Source organism: Heliangelus exortis, chromosome 2 (assembly GCF_036169615.1).
Source record: "Heliangelus exortis chromosome 2, bHelExo1.hap1, whole genome shotgun sequence".
Taxonomy (NCBI): Eukaryota; Metazoa; Chordata; class Aves; order Apodiformes; family Trochilidae; genus Heliangelus; species Heliangelus exortis.
In genome coordinates, this window is record NC_092423.1 from 75,143,017 (window position 1) to 75,163,268 (window position 20,252).

Sequence of the window (20,252 nt, forward strand, 5' to 3'; positions counted from 1 at the left end):
TGGGGTCACTAGAACTTGCAGCAAATGAGCTCTCAGAGACAGGATTTATGTGTCTCTAACTCATAAGGTCTGGAGCCAGGTGGTGTGGCCATAAGAATGAGGAAGAAGAAGAATAGGGAAGCTCCAAGGTAAAAGAATCTGAACTGTTTCCTTAACAGACCTTAATCACAGTACCTTTATTGGTTGCATAGTTAAATTTAAATGCTGCTGGATTCAACAAGTGCTTCATGTCAGCTACTTCTTTGTTTGAATGTGGCTCTGGAGTAAGTCTTATCTTTAAAGGACAGTTTTATTGAATGCCACCATCTGTCCTGTGAGAATCCTTCCATTTCATATTTTTATTGGTTTTGGCTACTTAGAACAAAAAAACCAAAAGAGTTTTATACTCGTTTTTGAGTTACATAAGTTAGAGATTTTTCTTAAAGCCACAGCCAGTGTCTAATACAGAGTTTAGTGTTGTGTTTGTGGCATTTTGCCTCTCATCTGTCCTACACAAAATTGAGGATGTGATCTGCAATGCAGTTTTGGTTGCCACTAATCTTAGTGGAAAGGTAACTGCTCGAAGCCTACTTCAGCTGCTCTTCACCCACATCCTGCCAGAAGTTATTATATCCTTCCACTTGACAGTAGAATTGCATCTGTAGCTTCTACTTAACTTGTATTGGTCAAACAACCTGCATTTAAAAATAAAGTTTAATCTGATACTCAACATTTTGGCTGATGCCAATGCATGTCTATGTATGTGCTTAAGGTAGTGGATCTGAGGAGGCAGCAACATAAGGAAAACGAAGATGTTAATGAACAATTGAGGTAGGCCATGAATGGTAACTTTCCCCGTTTGTCATTGTCAACCAAAAAGATATCTAACAAAAACTATCTAGTTTCAGAAACATGAAAAGATGGGTAGAAAACTAGCAAAATATGTCATAGATTTTAAGATATTTTTTTTCTAGGCTTTCTTTTTTACTTGTCTTGCTGAGTTGGCCTCAAATACAAACTTTCCTCCTCATAACAGTGCATTTTTATCCAGTAAGCAAGTGGGCAGTGATGCCTTAGTATGAAATTAGTTTTTATTTGAAATTGAGTGTCTAAACTTAGAGAACTGGGGAATGAACCTTGCTTAATGAGCAGGATTCACTAAAATTAACTCTGAACATAATGAGCCAGAAATTTTGCTGATTAATGCCTGACTCAGCATCAGTGAAGGCAAAACTATTATACTGAGTGTGACTTAGAAGTAGCTTGTGGACATGTGCATAAATCTTTCTTTGACAATTTTTTGAGTTCTTTCAAGGATTTCCTAGTTACTGAAGGTCTACATCTTTGCTGTCAAAAGTCATGATTGGACCTGCAGGTAGTGCGTTTGAAGTAATGTCCATTAAGAATGAAGATTATTTTTTTTCTTTTCTCTGTTCACAGACGTCTAGATGAATGATACTCTGGTAGTTCTGAGGCACGGATCATAGTTGTTTCTAATACTGTTGTAGTAGCAATATGGTTAAATGCTCTTTGGCATAACTCTCAGAAATGCAGACTTAATTGGGAAGATAAAAAATAGCATGCATCTAGATGGATGTATGTTTGTATATGACTATGTGGTTATCTGTGACCAAATGAAGGCTTATTCTCTGGTAAACATCCACAAAATATACATGTGGAAAGGCATGGATGCGACACTGTTTACATCCTACCATGTTTTCTTTTTCCAGTAATAATAAGAGCTCTTTTAAATTATGCTCGTCGTTTATTTAGGGTTTTTTTGTATATCTGTAGGGAAGTAATGTTTGTATACATAGTTGCTATATTCTAATGGGTCTAGGGTTGACAATGAAATAGAGATGGGTTTTTTTGATGGTTATTAAAGAAAAAAGAGGTTGTGCTTACCTCATGCACTTCTGAGAGATTGTTCTGCTTTCATTTATTTTCTCAGTAGATACTTGTAACTGGTTGGATCTGTTTTAAGACCATAGATTTCTTTCCTGGTTCAGATCAGTTTATTGCCTTAGTTAGGTACAGTAATGCTTATTTTTTTTTCTTAGCTTACAGTTCTTCAGAAGACAAATATTTTGCTGTCACTGTAACCGCAGAAAATTTAATATACTGATCAAGTTAAGCTTCCTGACAGAGAACTTTTATAAAGAAAATCTCAAAATGGTTACTGACTGTGCTTGTCCACTGTTACAGTCTTATTGGAAATTGTAGATGGAGTAGTAGTTAGGTATTGATTTCTGCTTTCACAGGTTCTTAACTTGTTAAACCAACAATACAGCAAGAGCTTAAAGCAAGTCAGCTGCCTGTAGTTCAGATCTAGTCTTGCGATAAACACATTAAATATTTGTTTTTAAGTCTATAATTTATAGCTATAATTTATGGAACAAAACCAAGGAAAAATTAAAAAAAAAATAATAACCTGGATGTACTGAGAATGCTACCCTGGCTTGGGATTGCAGGTCACCACATGCAGGTGTACTCTAGAATTTTCAAAGACAAAAGACTTTATGTAGACTGGTAGCTGAAGAAAAAAAGTCTTCCAGTGGTCATTAGGCAGGTGCTTATGTGTATGCAAAACACTCAACAACATGCAGGAATATTTGGGACATAGAAAGAGGTTTTTACAGTTCTGTAGAAGCTTGGAATGCTTGAACAAATACCAGATTCCTTGGTCGTAATTTTTTTGTCTAAGTGGGCAAGGAGGAATGCAAGTTTTTATTCTAGGACTTAGGTTGTACTGAGTGCATTTCAATATTCCCGGGAAGTGGGATATTTTGAAGGAAAAAAAATGTTTTGATTAAGGTCACCACAGAAGGAAATTTAAACATCCCGAAGTGCTGAAATCTGATACTGTGTGAAGAACAAAAAGGAGATGGACATGTCAAAATCTGAAAGTAACTGTTGACCCAGAAAATATTTACAGTTCAGGTCATTAATCTAATTTGTCTTATACTGTAGCTGTAATGGCAACTAAGTAATCAAAGTAAGAAAAGGAAGAAAATGGACCTCAATGTATACCTTCACACTTGCAAAAAAGCAGTTTGATGCATGAAAGAATTCTTGTTGTCTTTAAACTCAGCAATTATCTCAGGATTTGGCTGCAGTATATATCTATTTTTGACTTTTTAATTTTTAATCATAACTGCAAAAAATAACCCATGCTGTAGGGAATAAGTTTTTGGCATGACATTGCGGAATTTTAGTTAAGATTTTAGAGTAGGCCTTGGTACCTGTTTTGTGAAGCTTTTCCAGGATAAAGACTAATGTATGACTTGCTGCCTTGTAACTGTGAAACACTTCTTCTGGTTAAAAAAAAAAAAGAAAAAAAGTAAATTAAAAAACAAAACGGTACCTTAACATACAAAAATCCTCAACCAACCATACCAGAAAACCCCAACCAAACAAAAAGAACCCCAGCACATCTTGATGGTTTAAAAAAAATGAAAGGAATTAATATTTTATATTCATGATAAATTATCTGATGACATATTTAACTATTACAAGGATAATTGTTCAATTACTAATCTCCTTTGTTGTGTTGATTAGTTGTACCAATGAGTGGTTACATATGTTGTAGAAAGAATCTGTAACTGGGAGATTTAGGACACTTGTGCGATGATTTTTTTTCACAGGTCTTCAGGTTTTTCAAGTAATTAGCATCCACCTATGGTTTTAAGATTTACAAAGTTTCTCATTAAGGTAGTAAATAAGGGTCCTTTCTGTTTTAAACAGTTTAAATATTTCTACATAATGGTTTTAACTTTATACTGTAGAATGCAACATCTTGATTTGCAAGTAACAGTTGTATTCTGTTTTGTAGTTATGTAGTCAGTATATCTTAGCTTATGATGTAATAAGGTCCTTTTATGAACAATACTGATTTTGTACATTCTTATTGATTGTTTCTATTTTATGAAAGGAATAAACCAACAGATGGGTATAAAGTTGACTATTTATGATGAACGTGAGTGACAGGCAGCAGGCACCTAGCTAAGTACTCTCAGATGTTGGTGTTACTCTGCTATCTAATCTGTAAAGCAAGATTCACAGAATTCACAGTTGACTGTGTCTTCTCAAAAGTGCAGTGATGTGTTCATGTATCGGAAAGCTGTTCTTTGTAAAAGTTGCAGGTAGCATATTTTTGGGTTTAGGTTTCAGGTGTACTTGAACTAGTAGATGTTTTTTACTTTTTTTGAGTTCACCTTAGAGTACAAAAACATATTTTAACATCGAAAATAAGATTTTAATTTTATGCCTTGAGGCCAGTTTGTGTGAAGTGACATAGTCATGTATCCAGCAGTCAGAGTAATTACCTTTAACCACTATATGTTTGTTTGTATGTTTTAGCTCATTCTAGTATTTTAGTATCTTGCCTTTTTTATTTAATTTTCATCAGGAATATTTTACCTCTGAACAGTCAGTCTGATGAGAATGATTATTTTTTTCCTATTAGTAGGGAATAGTACTCATCAGTCTCAGTGCAACTGCTCCATAATGTCTAACAGGATAATTATACCAAAGGCAAAAGCTAATTAATTACCTAGAGCTCACTGTGAGGAGCTGTTATTCACATTTTCTTTATCTGTGGTACTGTTAAGTATTATGCAGAAGTACACTTCTTAAACCTTATCTATGAGGTTTGAGAGGCTTCTGACATGTACCAGCAAAGCTCAGAGAAATCTCAGCTGGATTCTGATAACACTGAAGAAATTTTAAGATTTTCTTTTTTTTTTTTTTTTTCTTATTGTTTTTCCTGTATTGCGTATTTCTAAACATCAGATCATTATCACTTAGAGCCCTGTAGAGGTGTGTTACAGAAAGAAGATATCTTCGTTACAGAAAAAAAATTGCATTCATACACTCTTGCATCAATCTCACAAGCAAATCTCACAAAAAATTGATTTTAAAAAATATTTTGCTTTATGGTCATTAATATTATCTTTCATATATAATTTGCCTTATGATACCACCTACAGGCCATTGTTAGGATAATGCATGGGTCTGGCTTTTGCACTGATAGAATGAAAAGTAAAAATCTTTGTTGGAATTGCTGTATATCATAGTTCTTTATAATTTAGTGTTCCAGCATTCACTATTTGAATATAATTACTTGTGTGGTGTTGTGTGTGTGGCTGCCTAGATATAACTTTATGTATATTTGGTAGAAGACTTTTTAAAGATTGCAGATCCACAGAAACGTTAATTGGAAAGGACCTCTTGAGATCATCTAGACTGACTCCCCCCAGTAAAGCATGTTCAACTAAAGCAGGTTTCCCAGGACCATGTCCAATTGGGTGTTGAGTAGTTCCACAGATAAAAACTTTACATCCTCACTGGGCAACCTGTCTACCCACAGTAAAGATATATTTTCTTTTCTTTATTTGGAATTTCCTGTGTCTCAGTTTGTGCCTGTTGTCTCTTGTCCTGTTACTGGGCACCACTTTGAAGATTCCAGTTCCCTGTTTTTCATTCTCTCCCTCCAGGTGATTGATAAGATCCCCTCTGAGTCTTCTCCAAACTAAACGGTACCAGCTCTCTCAGCCTTTCATAGAATCATAGAATGTCAGGTTGGAAGGGACCTCAAGGATCATCTGGCCCAACCCTTCTAATGTTATGGTATATATTAGGTGTCTCAGCACCCTGTTGAGCTGAGACTTAAAACTTTCCAAAGTGGGGGAATCCACCACTTTCCCTGGGAGCCCATTCCAATGTCTGACTGTCCTCAGAGTGAAAAATTTTCCTCTTGTGTTCAAGCAGAATCTCCCCAGGAACAACTTGTGCCCATTGCCCCTCGTCCATATGACACCTTGTAAATAGGGAGTCTCTCTCTTTCCTCATAGCAGAGATGCTCCAGACCTTAAATCATATTTATGGCCCTTCATTGGACTCTCTCCAGTATGCCCATAACTCTCTGGTACTGGGAAACCCAGAACTGGACCCAGCACTTCAGGTATGGCCTCAGCAGTACTGGATAGAGGGGGAGGATCCCATTCTTCAACACTGCTGGCAAACCAGTGACATTAACAGTGACAGGGGTGTGACATGACAGAGTTTTATCCTTCCTTTTCCAGTAGGGTTACTTTAAACATTATGAAGCTGGAAATGTTTGCACACAAATGGGAAATACCTGCACACAAATGTTACCATGTTTTCAAAGAAGACAAATCAATATTTAGGAACTACTCGGTTAAGTTTTTCATCCTGTGGAGCCCACCACTCAGTAAATATGCTTTATTTGAGTCAAAAAAGGAGATAATTTCTTTTATAAAGCTGTGAAAGACACTACTTAGAATGAATTAATACAAAATTGCCAGCAGAATTTTGCAGTCTGAGTAAGTTTATAGCTAATTTGATCTCATACCCTCCTAGTATTGAAAGTATTGAATGGCTCTTGGTGTTACTTTTCATAAACCATCACATTACCAGTAATAGGATCTCTGAAAACTTGCAACATATCCTTTGTAAAATGACTTATGGAAAGCCATGTAGTGGCTGCTTGATACTTCAATTTCTGCGTGCCACATTGCCTAATTCATTTGCTTTTATTTTTCAATGAAGCAATGCAATCTGAAACTTAAAATTTCACTGGTTTCCTCTTGTGAATGCTTTAATTTGGTTTTGATTTTATTATCATAATTCCAGCACACATCTGAAAAGAGTCAAAATTATAATTTATGTGGGTTTGAAAGAAAATTGATTATTGAATTTATTAGAAGGTTATTCATCAACAGCTAAATGGGAGCAACAAATGATTGCTTATGGAATTGGGAGTATGAGAAAATAAAATATATTTGTAAGCATGATGCCATTTTTGGCATGGCCCTAAAGAATAGTTTTAAGCTGAAGAAAAAAGTAATATTTATAGAGAAACTGTGTGTGAATTAAGACATGGGAAAAAATTCATAGAGATCTATTTGGTAATTCAGCAAATAGATGATGGATGTTGGACCAATACTGATATTAAGGCGAAAGTTAAATGCTGTGCTGATTAATGAAAGAGAGAGCAGTGAGAAGGGAAAAATTAAGTGAAAAGAAAGGAAATGCCTACTTCCCTCTTATCTAGCAAGGGTTGGGAGCGCGAGAGAAACATTCTCTGAAAGGGAAGGCTGCTTCAGACAGATCTTACAAATCTTTGTGGTACTAGAAAAAATTAGCTGAAATGATGGTGCAAAGTTATTTGGGTTTTGATTGTTTTGTTTTCTTAGTTTTTCTTTTCCTCATTTTGCTTCATTCCCTGTTGCCTCTGGTCAGGGATGGTACAGGTATAACATTTGAGGGACAGACATGAAAGGTCAGAGAATCACAGAATCATTTATGTTGGAAAAGACCCTTAAGATCATTGAATCCAGCAGTTAACCTTGCAGTGCCAAGTCCACCATTAAACCTTGTTCCTAAACACCGCATCTACACATCTTTTAAATACCTCCAGGGATGGTGGCTCAACCCTTTTCCCTGGGCAGTCTGTTCCAATGCTTGGTAAAAGTTTCGGTGAAGAATTTTTCCCTAATATCCAATCTACATCTCCACTGGCACAACTTGAGGCCATTTCCATTTGTCCTATTTTTTTTTATGTGGCAAAAGAAACTAGTGAGTCATGAAAAGATACTGAGTTTGCATTAGATGATATGCTGTGGCTACTCTCTAGTACTGTGCCACTAAGACGGAGTAGACAGAGGAGTATATCTTAATAAAAACATGTAATTTACACCTTTTCACACTTGCTTTTCTTCATTAACTCTGTCCATTATGCTTGGGAAAAGAGTTTTGCCATGTGTCCTCTGAGTCATCAGATCTAGAAAAGAATTGATTTACAGAAGATTTTTCACATGAGGTATCCTGTTGTTTGTCACACAGGCAGGAGATGGTTTGGTTTTTTCAGTTGAAAAGTTTGTGTTCATGACAAATACTGTTTTATGAAAAGAGATTGAGGTAGGCTGTCTGGCAGATAAAGTTTGCAAATTACATCAGTTTCCAGAGGTGGAAAATGAAAGCGTGAACTTGAAATAATTTACAGTGTGAGGAGTATCCTATTTATCAATTGTACTCTGCAATAGTTTCTACTTCTGCAAGTTTTTACACATGAATCTGTACAGAGTTTATTCCAAAGAACATTGTCTCACTAAGAGCAGACAGAAAATATAGGTGAAATGACATTTGAAAGATTTAATCTCCTTTGCAAATACTAATAAAAATTAGTGTTCCTTCTAAGCAGTGCTGCCTAGAGTCCACAGAATCTAGAGACCAAATGTATCTATGTTGAGAAGTTTTAAAGGGTAGGCCTATCCTAACACCTTATACTACATAGTGTTGGTTGCTCATCTTCCTCTTTTTCTTACCTTGGAATGACAATTTATTGGCATATTATGCCGATTTGTGTTAGGCATACCAAGTCACTCAGTTGTGCATTTTAATGTACATTTGAATTATGAGGCACAATTTACATGCTTACATCCTTGTATTCCTTCATAATGTCTTTATTAGTCCGTTTTATAATGATCTTTGCTCTGCTAGAACAAAAAGGTGCTGTCAGTAATATGATGGCATATATGCACAAAATATTTTGATATTTTCCCCTCAAGAAACAGGAAAATAGTAAACTCTTTACACTTTGATTTTATGTTTGTTCTGGAAATTATAGAATAATAGAGTTTGTCTTAATATATTACAATGGCTTTTTTTGAGAGTCGTCATTATTGAAGAAGCCAACTTTATTAAACCATTTAAATTGCATGGAATATAATAATATCTAGTGAATAATTATAACTTGAAATAGTATTTACTCTTTATTGACATAACTGTATAAAATTTATGGATTTTCTACTGACTAATGAAAAGAGTAAAGCTGATAATAGTATCAGTTATTCAGCTGTTTTACAGTATTGAAATGCAATTTCAGATAGTGTTTCTTCTACCAGTAGAACCTGTTTCTTGGCAAGCACTTGACTATGTATTACCTAGATATTCCAGTATTAAATATAGCTTTTTAGTAGCTACTTATGCATAATAAAGATCATGATAAGGTCTTTTACTGGATAGACTGGTTTAGATACTAGTCATCCTTCATTCTCATCGAGTCTTGCTGTATTTAGTGATACTTCAACCACTTTGCACATACATTGACCAGATAGTATTTAGCTGTACACAGGAAGATGTTTTATCAGTAAAGGGAATTACTCATTTTAATTCTGGTTCAGCCATTGTGGTTATGGACATCTCATTTGCAGTAAATTCTTCTGTAAAAATCTTGTATCAATGCTTGGTTTGTAATTTAGCTGAGATAAAATAATACAGTTAGAATACTTTCATGGTCTTTCTTTTGAGCTTCTTCTGTAAGGAGGGGACAACACAACCAATTAGACCATGTGTATGAGCAATGATTTTATTCCTTTGAACTTTTGCATGTCTGTAAAGAATTACCTCCATATGCCAGTAAAAAGTAATTTTAACTAAAAAAAAAAGATTGCGTATTTGGCATCTTTCTAGTGTCATTATATGGATGCTAGTACATTAGTACATTTCTAATCTGTTTTTTGAAAGAGCTGGTGCATCTTAAGGTTGAGTTTAGACACATTGTGATTTAGAATAAATAGATACAAGATTCTTCACATATTCTGCACTGTGGAAATTCTGAGCATTGACTGGCAATGTGTTTCTTCAGAAGTCTAACTTTGTGTGTTTGTGTTTGAAAAATGAAGGAACTGCATATATTTCCTTACATAATTTCCAAAATACAGAAAGTAATTTCATATGCAGATGCTTCCTTTATGGGTTGTAGGCAGGGCAACACCTCTGGTGCTTTTTAGATTTAGTATTGTAAAGTTGAATTACATGTTCAACATTCATATATCATCAATGCCGTATTCTGATTTCCATCCAGATAATCTAAGCCTTAAATTTTAGATAGAATAAATACAATCTGGGGTGCATATTTAAATACTTTTTTAATTAATTTTTTTTTATTTTATTTTATGGTTTTTGTTATTTTTTTATTATTTTTATTCTGCTGCAGAATATAAAGGAAAAGGAACTCAATCTAATAATACATACAGAGTCTGCATGTGTATCTGTTATCCTGCTCTCCTTCATTGCTAACGACTTTGTAATCCATTGTCCAACTCTTGCCAAATTTCACAGATGGTTAGAAGTCTCAAAGATGTAAAGTTTCCTGTAAATTTTACAAAAATCAGTACTGTTTCTAGGGGGAAACACTGCTGTGTAGTAACATCTTCTACTAAATATCTCACAAACAGGAAACTACTTGAGTTATTTTGATTTTATGTTATAGCTCTATGTATTTCTTAATTTATAGTGTTCTGAACGATGTTTATTTCTAGGGATGTTGTGAAGGTTGAAAGAGAGTGCTAATTTTATCAGAAGGGGACAGTCTTCCAAGTTAAAATGTTTTGCAATTAAAAGGACTGCAATTGATGCATTTTTGTCAGTTCTGCTGTAAATATATGGTTGGGTACAAAATCTTCTATATGATTTAATAATCCAGTTTTGCAAAATTTTTAGTATAGTGGTGGAATATTATGCAAAAAAGTTTTGTTTTTTTCTGATTAATTCCTGGACTGTATGCTCTGTTCAGTGCTATAACAGTGCCTCACCAAAATGGTTAATTTATTTCTGATTTTTGCTAGTTGGTCTGAAATATAAAAATCCAACACTGGACTGATAAATGGTATTTTGGCAGAGTATGGAGGACTGTGAACAGTATGGAACTGTGGTTTGCAGACTGACTGCTAAGTAAAGAACCAGAATAGACTCAGTTACCAGAAGAGAGCTCTGACAACAAACTCCTTGTGGATATAAGATGAAAAATGATCAGATTTTGTGTATGTATATGTAGTGAGTGGATTTTTTTTTTTTAATGCCTGAGCAAAAGTACTGGTGAAAACAGAAAAAATCCTACCTCCAAGAACTTGAATCTTGCCCTAAAGAGAACATTAATTTAGAATTATTTCAGTGAATAATATTTGCAAGGAAGTAATTTGAACTTGTTCCCACTATGAAGCATATCAGACCCGAAAGAATCTGAAGCTTTCAAATGATAATTTAAAGTGATTAGGCTTTATCTTTTGAAAACACAACTTAAAGACCTAGATCATTTAGGCACTGTTAAAAAGCCTTCCACCACTCATGTCATGGCACTTCATTCACATGACTGATGAAGATTGACACTGGGCCTTGGTTTTTTTTTCTTTGTCTATCTTGCTAGTGGAGGAGTTCGAAAGTTTCCAGTTAACATTAAACTTTCATGACTATTTATTTATTCTATACTTAAATTACATAACCAGGGATCTCTCTAGAGTGAAAAGAATCTGGAGCTGTCTTCTTTCTTTTCTAACTCTGAAATGCATGTGTGTTAAATAAACAATTTAAGCCCTCTAAATAATCTGGTAAAATATTTTAGCATCGGAGAATGTTGCTTCAATAGATATTGTTGGATGATCCATTCTAACATACCAACTTTGCTTATTCAAGATATTTACATTAAAAAGAAAAGATTCTTTCTGCAGCCAACTGCATAAGAAATGCCTTTGGCCAGCTAGTTGCTGTAAACCAGCAAATGTATAAAGCAATAATGAACGATGTATTTATCAAGGAGCCCCTGTAATAGCATTGATTTCAGTACCTTGTTTAGCTGATGAACTGATGTTTCCCCATTCCCTCTGGAGAGCAGTATGTATAAAACAATAAGCTTCTTTGCAGGCACCATGCTAAACACATTGTTTGTATGTAGTTTGGTATTGAGATGGTTTTTAAGACCACAAATGACAATGAATTATGCATCTCAACACTGAAATATTTTGCTTTGCCAGACTTTTGATAACAAAGCTACTGCTTTATAAATAGATGGACACAACTTAAACATAGATAAAAGTAATAAAAAGTAATATGCTTCTTGGGATTTAATTTAAACATTCAATATAATGTTTAAGTGCCTAAACAAAATTAAAATTACAATTTTCTTTTTTTTTTTTTTTTTTTTTTTTTTCAGCCCTGGATTATAGAAGGGGCTCCAAGTATATAAAAGCCCAAGACCTCTTTTTTTTTAATTCTGGATTTTGTGTATGCTGTTTGCCAACAGTCGACTGTTTGGCATGACAAAGGTTCTATTTGTGAAATATCAAAATAGTTTTGTATTTCTTTGTAATGGAAAGTATTGCTACATGAAAATACCTTGTTTCCTGCTTATATGAAATAATATCCTTCTCAGAACTATTTAGTAAAATGTACCTGAAAAAATCCCCAACCTAAGATTCTGACAACATGGTTTTACATCAAGTACACAATGCGTTTTAGAAAAGAAGGTACTTGTTTTGGAAGACATTACATTTCACAGAATCATAGAACACCCTGAGTGTGAAGAGACCCATGAGGCTCATTATGTCCTACTCCTGCCTCCATACAGGGCAACCTAAAAGATAAACCATAGGTATGAGAGCTTTGTCCAAATGCTTCTTGAACGCTGGCAGGCCCGGGGTCATGACCACTTCCTTGGGGAGATTCTTCCAGTGCTTGACCCTTCTCTCCAACTTCCTCCTAATATTCAATCTGAACTTCTAATGTAGATTTCAGCCATTCCCTTGCATCCTGTCAGCAGGCACAAGAGAGACGAGATGAGCACCTCCCTCACCTTTCCCCCTCATGAGGAAGTTGTAGACAGCAATGAGGGCACTCCCCAGTCTCCTTTTCTTTAAGCTGAATAAATGCTTAAAGCTATCCTCAGTTGCTCCTTATAAATGGCCTCCTTCTAGGCCTTTCTTTGTTGCCCTCCTATGGACAGATGCTAATATTTTTATATTTTACTTATATTGTAGAGCTCTAAACTGCACACACTACTTGAGGTGAGGCCATGGTAATGCTAAAGATACAGTTGGCATTTCTTGTCAACAATACAGGTTGTTGACTCGTATTGATCAACAAAAACCTAAAACAAACATTGTGCAAGGAAATTTATTTTCAGAATAGAAAAAGTGATTTTTTTTTTTGGCTTTTTCTGGGAGATAAATGGTTGGATAAAGACATTGTAGTTCATAACTTTCACCTATTGGCTACATTAGTGCTACTTATTATGCACTTAAGAGATCACTCCACAAGATGGAATAACCTCTGCAATTGGGATCATCTGCTATAGAGGGAATAATGAATTTTATGTTGAAAGTGCTGGGTAGAATATATTCATTTTCTATCAGACTTGCCTTAGTAACATAGTTTTAGGGCATGTATTTGTTCAGCAAATCTCTGTATTGCTCTACATTTTTTTTCTTGCTAAAGTAGCAAGAGTGCTATGTTCAAATCCATTTTTAAGCCTTTTGTTATGACTTTGATATACAAATGCTGAGCTGATGGCTGTGTAACTCTGTTGCCACCCATATAGTTATAGATTTTTGCTGGTTGTGTGTCTGGTTCCTGAGGAGTTATTTATATTAAATAGCCTTGATAAACATGATAGAAGTATTTGGAGGGTATAAGATAAACAATTCTTGGTTGTAGGTAGATTGCAACTGAAATCTTCAGCCTGTCTCAGTTGGATCCAATTGACTTACAAAGTTCACACCAGAGCACATTGCTCTGCTCTAAAAGAGCACCTGCCCTTCTTTTGCTGTGTGGAACGAGTAATTTATTTCAGCTCAGATAATAATTCACCTTATTTTCTCTGCTATTCTCTGTACAGTTACTTTCTGATATACTGGGTTGAGAAGGAAAAATGCAGGTTTTCACTCCATATTCTTTTAAGCCTGCTTGATGAGGGGAAGGGTGCTTTAATAATTGGAGACGCTATGAGTTTAACATCCAGTTCCCTGATCCAAAAGGTTCTCTGGGGTTTCAAAGTTTGAGAAAATGAGAATAAAGACCAAATATATTCTGCAGAAGGGAGCTGAATTCAGTAGCCAAACCATTCACTTATGTTTTACACTGCTGCTCCTAGGGCAGCAATAGTACTCCACGGACAGACTCCTCAGAATTCTCTTCTCAAAGGATGGTTTCTACTAAACCACAAAAATTTAGTCAAGATCTCAGGATGAAGCACAAGTAAAAGCTTAAGTTGTACCACTGCAGTTCAGGTTTCTCCACAGAAAGGGAAATCCTATTCTCACTGGGCTGGAATTGTGCCTGAAGTGTGAAGCATGATCATTAATGTTATGTTATCACTATGCTGATGTGTTTAACACATACATCTAAAGCATTTGGAAATAATTTAGTTATAATATGCTTGCCATGCTTTCAATCTTTGTATTCATAGAATTATGGAATCATAGAATCATCAAGGTTGGGAAGGACATTCAAGATCATCGAGTCCAACCATCAGTCCTACACGACCTTTACTAGTCATCTCCTGAAGCACCGTATCTATGTGTTTTTTTAATACCTACAGAGATTATGACTCCACCACCTCCCTGGGCAGCCTGTTCCAATGCTTCACCACTCTTTCAGTGAAGAAATTTTTCCTGACATCTAATATGAACCTCCCCTGGCACAACTTAAAACCATTATCTCTTGTCCTATCACTAGTCACTAGGGAGAAGAGGCCAACACCTGCCTCACCACAGCCTCCTTTCAGGTATTGGTAGAGGGCAATACCATCTTCCCTCAACCTCCTCTTTTCTGGGCTGAACAGCATCAGCTTGGGGAGATTTAGATTAAATATTAGAAGGGAATTCTTTACTGTGAGCATGATAAGACACTGGAAGAATTTCCCAGCGAAGTTGTGGATATCCCCTCCCTCGAAGTGTTCAAGGCCAGGTTGGATGGAGCTTTGAGCAACCTGGTTTAGTGGGAGGTGTCCCTGCCCATGGCAGGTCCTTTCCAATCCTAACCTTTCTGTGATTCTATGATATTCATACCTTGCACATGAAAATAGTAAGTATTTTGACAAATAGGTTTAAGAATAGTCATGGATATGTTATCTGGCTTCTAAGATAAGTAAATGAGAAATTTTGAAACAAGGAAATACAAAAGCTCTCTTTCTCAGTCATTTGCTATATCCATCAGAAAGAAAAATGCTTGCAGTGTGGGATAACCAGTTTTCTTCGTGAACTATAAAGAAGAGAATAAACAGAAAATACAATGGAATTAGCCTTCCACTTAATTTCCATAGCAACCAATAAAAACGTTTGACTGTATGTCAGTTGCATTGCAATGCAAGGCAATTGCAACTCATGAGATTTAATTTGAAAGAAACATCAAATTCCATTGAAATTCATTTAGGAAGAAAAAAAGGAGAAATCCTCATATTCTCAACACTAGTTACAGATGCCTTTTCCTATATAATACATAAATATAAAAATATGTGAAATACTATATGTCTTCCAAAATAGATACTTTTTGTTAATTTTTAGAATGCTTCTTGAGTACTATTACCATTGTAGAAACAAAAAATTATTCTCACTTGTGTGAGGAGTTAATGTGCTTGATTATAAAGGTGGGAGAAAAGAGGATTTGAGAGTTTATGGTTTTGGCTCCGATTACATGGAACACAGTATCAAACATTACAACAGAAGGAGAATGGAGTGCAGAGAGTGTTTTGGCTACATTTTTAAGATCATCAGCTACTCTGCATGAATATGTATATATGTCTGGTTTAAGGTGTCCCTGCCCATGCAGGGGGTTTGGATGATTTTTTAACGTCTCTTCCAACCCTGGGCCTTCTATGATTCATTCGATGATTCTGTATCCTTATTATGATTCATGCAAACTTCTTTTGCTTCACATTTAAAGGAAAATTCAGAGCCCAGGCTCAGTGAGGGGTGGTTGCACTTTGGAAGTGGGTATCTTTAGGGATGGAGGGGTTTTTTGTATTATAATGAGATTATATTGAACAAAGTTTTGACGATTTTGTCTAAGGGTAGCAGGTTGCTGGCCCAGAGCATCCAAAATGCAGTTAGTTGGTATTTTTGCCACAGAAAATGGCTGTGGCATTTCCACTCTGCTGCACCCTCCATGCAGTTCTCTTGGAGTTAGCACACTGAGTACCCTTGATAATGCCAACATCTAAGGTAGTCATGGTACACTAACTACATTCCACCAGCTCCAAGTGCTATACCTTTGCTTAAAAATACAAATATAATCTAAGTAATTTCTAGCAATTATCATAATTATTCCACAGTTTGTGGTTCTTTTTTATGGTTTTTTTTTTTTTAATTTTTGAAATTAATACATTTATTTGGGAAGAATTATGCTAGTATCTAACTTTGCACCTCTTCTCAAGTTTAAAAAAAGTCAGTTTGTGGTACCCATTTAGTATTGCAAGCAAGCTCTTCGTATTATGAAACATTTTTGTTCACAGCTGATCTCATTATTTATTATGACTTTTACTATATCATAGGAAGTGCAAGGTTTTGTATGAATGTTTCCTTTCAGATCAGAATGTATGAGTGGGAGAAGAGGCAAAATGCCATATACAATTAATATTTTTTAAAATGTGAAATATATCACAGTAGTAAAATTAATTTGCCTCCTCAATGAATGCACTGAAGAATCCATTCTGTTTTGGGGCGTGTTTCTTTTGCAATTAACTGAACAATTTGAACAATTGCTTGTTCTTTTCTGCATTTTATGCATAAAATAATTCAGCATGACACTGACACCCTTTATCTTCAGGGCCATCAGAGAATATTGTAATTCCATTCCTATAATATTGTGGGAGTTAATGCATTCATCTAGGCAGAACTGGAGCAATACCTTGTGCTAGATCACACATTTCTCAATGCCAGCCAAGAAAATAATTTAGTAGGATGATTTTCCTATACTAAGAATCAGCCTAAGAATATTTTCACTACTTTAAGTATTCAATTCATGCCTTGTCACCAATTATGAAGATAGAAAGCAGATACCTTAAGCTCCTGGCATTTATCCAGCTCAGCCATTCATTTTGGAGCACTGAGCAGTGTGGGTTCTGGTAGGATGATCTGATTACTATCAAAATCCCAGGATATAGTAGAGATGCTTATAATTAATGGTCGAGTCATTCATAGAAAAAGCAAGTGCATTGTTATCACCTGCCTGAAAACTGCATATGCATCAAGTTTTTGCAGCCAATCTTCTTTGAACAGAACAGTAGTCTGTCTAATAGCAGACTTACAATGTTGCATCTTGGTTTTGATAGAGGAAAAAAAAAAACCCCAAAACCCTGAACATTATTTCCTTCTCTAAGTTTATATATGCCAGTTTAATCTTCACCCCCAAAACACCTAAGCAGATAAATTGTCTTCTGTTTTCCTTTAGTTCTTTATCTCCTACCAATGAGAGCTTTACCTTACAGCAATAACTTTTTCTACAATTGAATGTGTTTCTCAGCTTGTATTGTTATATTTTCTTGTTCATTTCTCTGACATTCAGTGGTGTAACAGAATGCAACCATTTATTTGGAAAAAACAATTGCACCTTGTCATGCATTACTGAATAAATAAATATAACCTTGTTGTTAGTCTAGGAAAAAAAGTATTATTAAGTATTATAAGACTCCAGTGAGAAAGAGTTTTCCCATCCTAAAAGGTTTGAATGTTATAGACTATTAAATATTTTTGTTGTTATTTAATCTTGCTATTTTTTTTACTATTTTTTGTCAAAGCTGTTCTCTGCATTTTAAGGTGTGTATTAAAGACTGGAAATTTTTATTTCTTTTCAAACTTTAGAAAAAGTTTGTTTTAAAACAAAATTAAAAATGTAAAATATAGTTTCTAAGCATTGTAATCTTCAAAACATCAAAACTGATTTTTTAATATTTACTTTTTTTGGATACGATTAGTATTACATATTTTCAAATATTCTGATACAATAATTTAGAAAAAAGCAGCATGGGGGTTTTTTTCTGATACAGATGTAGTCAACAGTAATTTCCTGTAAAACAAAAACATTCTAACTTGTTTCAGCTGTAGCAATATATATATTTATGCATATGAGTAGAAAGCAGAAAGAGCTTTGTGTCCTGGGACCAGTTCTCTGGAGTAATATTCTTTTGAAGGTAGTGGGAGTTACTCTTATCTTTGGCAAAATGCATAGGGTTCTGCTCGTGAATTTCTGCTCTTGAATCTTTGGTGATGATCCTTCCTAATTATTTGATCTGTTTCTCCTCAACATCCTGAATTGTAGGATGGAACAAAACTTAGCTCATGATTAGTTCTTAGCCTTAAAAATGACTAGCTTATTTAAATAAGGAAACTTTCCAGATTGCTGGTGTTCCATGTGAATGCTTAATGATGAATAATATATGATAAATAAATTAAAAAAACCAAAAACAAACAAGCAAACAAAACACACAAAAAAACGCTGAACAAATAAATTAAAAATCCACCAGTGTTAAATTGATGAAATTCAGAATCCAGGCCAAATAAGGGGGAACTAAAATCTCTTAAGTATACAACATTTCACAGGTTTGGAAGCCAAATACTCTTAAAATCTATCTCCATGAAGATTAAATGCTAACTGTTTTTAATATTATTATTACTAGACTATATTCTAAGTATCAACATACTGTAAAGATAATACAGATACAAAGTAATGCTATAAGTGTATGCATTCATAAACATATATGTTAGGGTTGTTTTTTTTTTTACCTTCTAAGAAACCAAATTCTTTAATTTCAGAATAGTCTTAATGTACAACTGTGAAGTGAGGCAGTTGAAGGGTTGGTTATGAAAATTTAGAAAGTTTATTGTCTTGTAAGGTAAATATGTTCTCTCTTTTATAGCTGAAACAAAGTAGTACTTCTTTTCTGGCTTTTCTGTGGCCTCATTATTGAAACTTACTTAATATTTTAAGGTAAATAAGAATGAAAGAGAAGGTACAATACAATCAAAATCTCTGAAGTTATTGCTGTATGTTTATGTAAAAAAGGTAGTATACATAGTTATGTATTAAGCTACATTCTATGTAATTCAAAAGAATAAATATGGACTAACATTGCAGAACACAGGACAGTTGAACTCAGATGTCATCTTCAGCCAAGAACTGAAATTCCGTCTGCTCAGCTCAGTTTCATGCAAGTGCTCTGAACTCTGAGCTCATTAGATTTAGCTTGACTGAACATTTGTTCTTTTTTAAATTCATAGTGTAGTAAAGCAGTTACAGGACCTATTTTAGAAGAGAACTGATAGGTAGAAAGCCTGCTTCATCAGTAGGCAGTAGGTTTTGAGTTTTATTTGTAAAATGGCTCTCTTTTATCTGTCCAGCAAGAGTAATTTCCAGAACTGCTGGGACCACCGGGCAGTCAGCCACAATTCCTGGCATCTCAGGCACATCTTCCTTTGATGTAGAACCTCAAGAGACCATATAACACAATCTTTTTTTTTTTTTTTTTTTCAGAAAAGGAGTTTTACCTTGCTCTCCTTCCTTCCCATCCCTTACGCCATCCTTGATTCCCTTTGGGATGGAGTCATGACTGAAAGAGAAAGTAGGGATTTTACCTGTGCAGAAGTTGAAAAATTGCCACCATTGTAGACAAGAAATGTGTAGGACTTCAATGGGTATCTCCTATACAATATATTTTCTGAGTTTTGCAGAAAAAAAATTCTTTGAGAGTACACTAACACAAGGCTGGGAATCCTCCTTAACTGCATGACTTTTTTCTCTGATGCATCAAAGAGTTTCTGAACTAAGTCACATATTTCATTCTGATGCATGTTTTCTGCTCCATTTATTAAAAAGCTTTGAGCTATTTCTTCAGAACTTGTTAGAGGGAGGGGAAAAACAAAACAAAACCAACAAACCCTGCAGGAATCAGGGATGTAAACCTAGTGTTATTGAAGTCAATCACACAAATCAAGCTGATAACAAATGTGACAAGCATTTACTCCTAGTTTTCTCCACCAACTCATAAAATTCAAATTTATTTATTTTTCCTCTTTTTATAACATGTTCTTGTTTATTATAATATTCATAGAAGCATCTTGAGTGCCTTGGAATTCTCAGGGTATATAAAAAAGGATGACAGAAGCTGCTTCCTAAATCATACCAATTATAATGCTTAAGCATACACATACTGTTTAACTGTTCCAAAAGGACTTTTTTTTCCCATTTATTAAAGCCGTCAAAACTCCAGCTGTTTCCTTGGTGTCTCTGTGATTGTTCTTCTTCTTCAGTAAAGAGCTGCTCATCTCTTTTGGCAAGGCCATCACAGGCATTATATCTTCCTGATTTTGACATAATTGATTGTCCAGAGCTTGCAGTTCCACTCTTGCATCAAAGACACTGTGGAAATGATGAAACTATTGAGGCATGAAGAAGATTATTGATATTTTGTAGGAGCCTGAATC

General features: G+C 34.9%; 1 protein-coding gene across 1 annotated transcript in view; it reads left to right on the plus strand.

Annotated features, from left to right (window-relative positions):
* CDH18 (cadherin 18) overlaps positions 1–20,252 on the plus strand; it is a 234,778-nt gene that overhangs the window by 15,477 nt on the left and 199,049 nt on the right. The window lies entirely within an intron of this gene.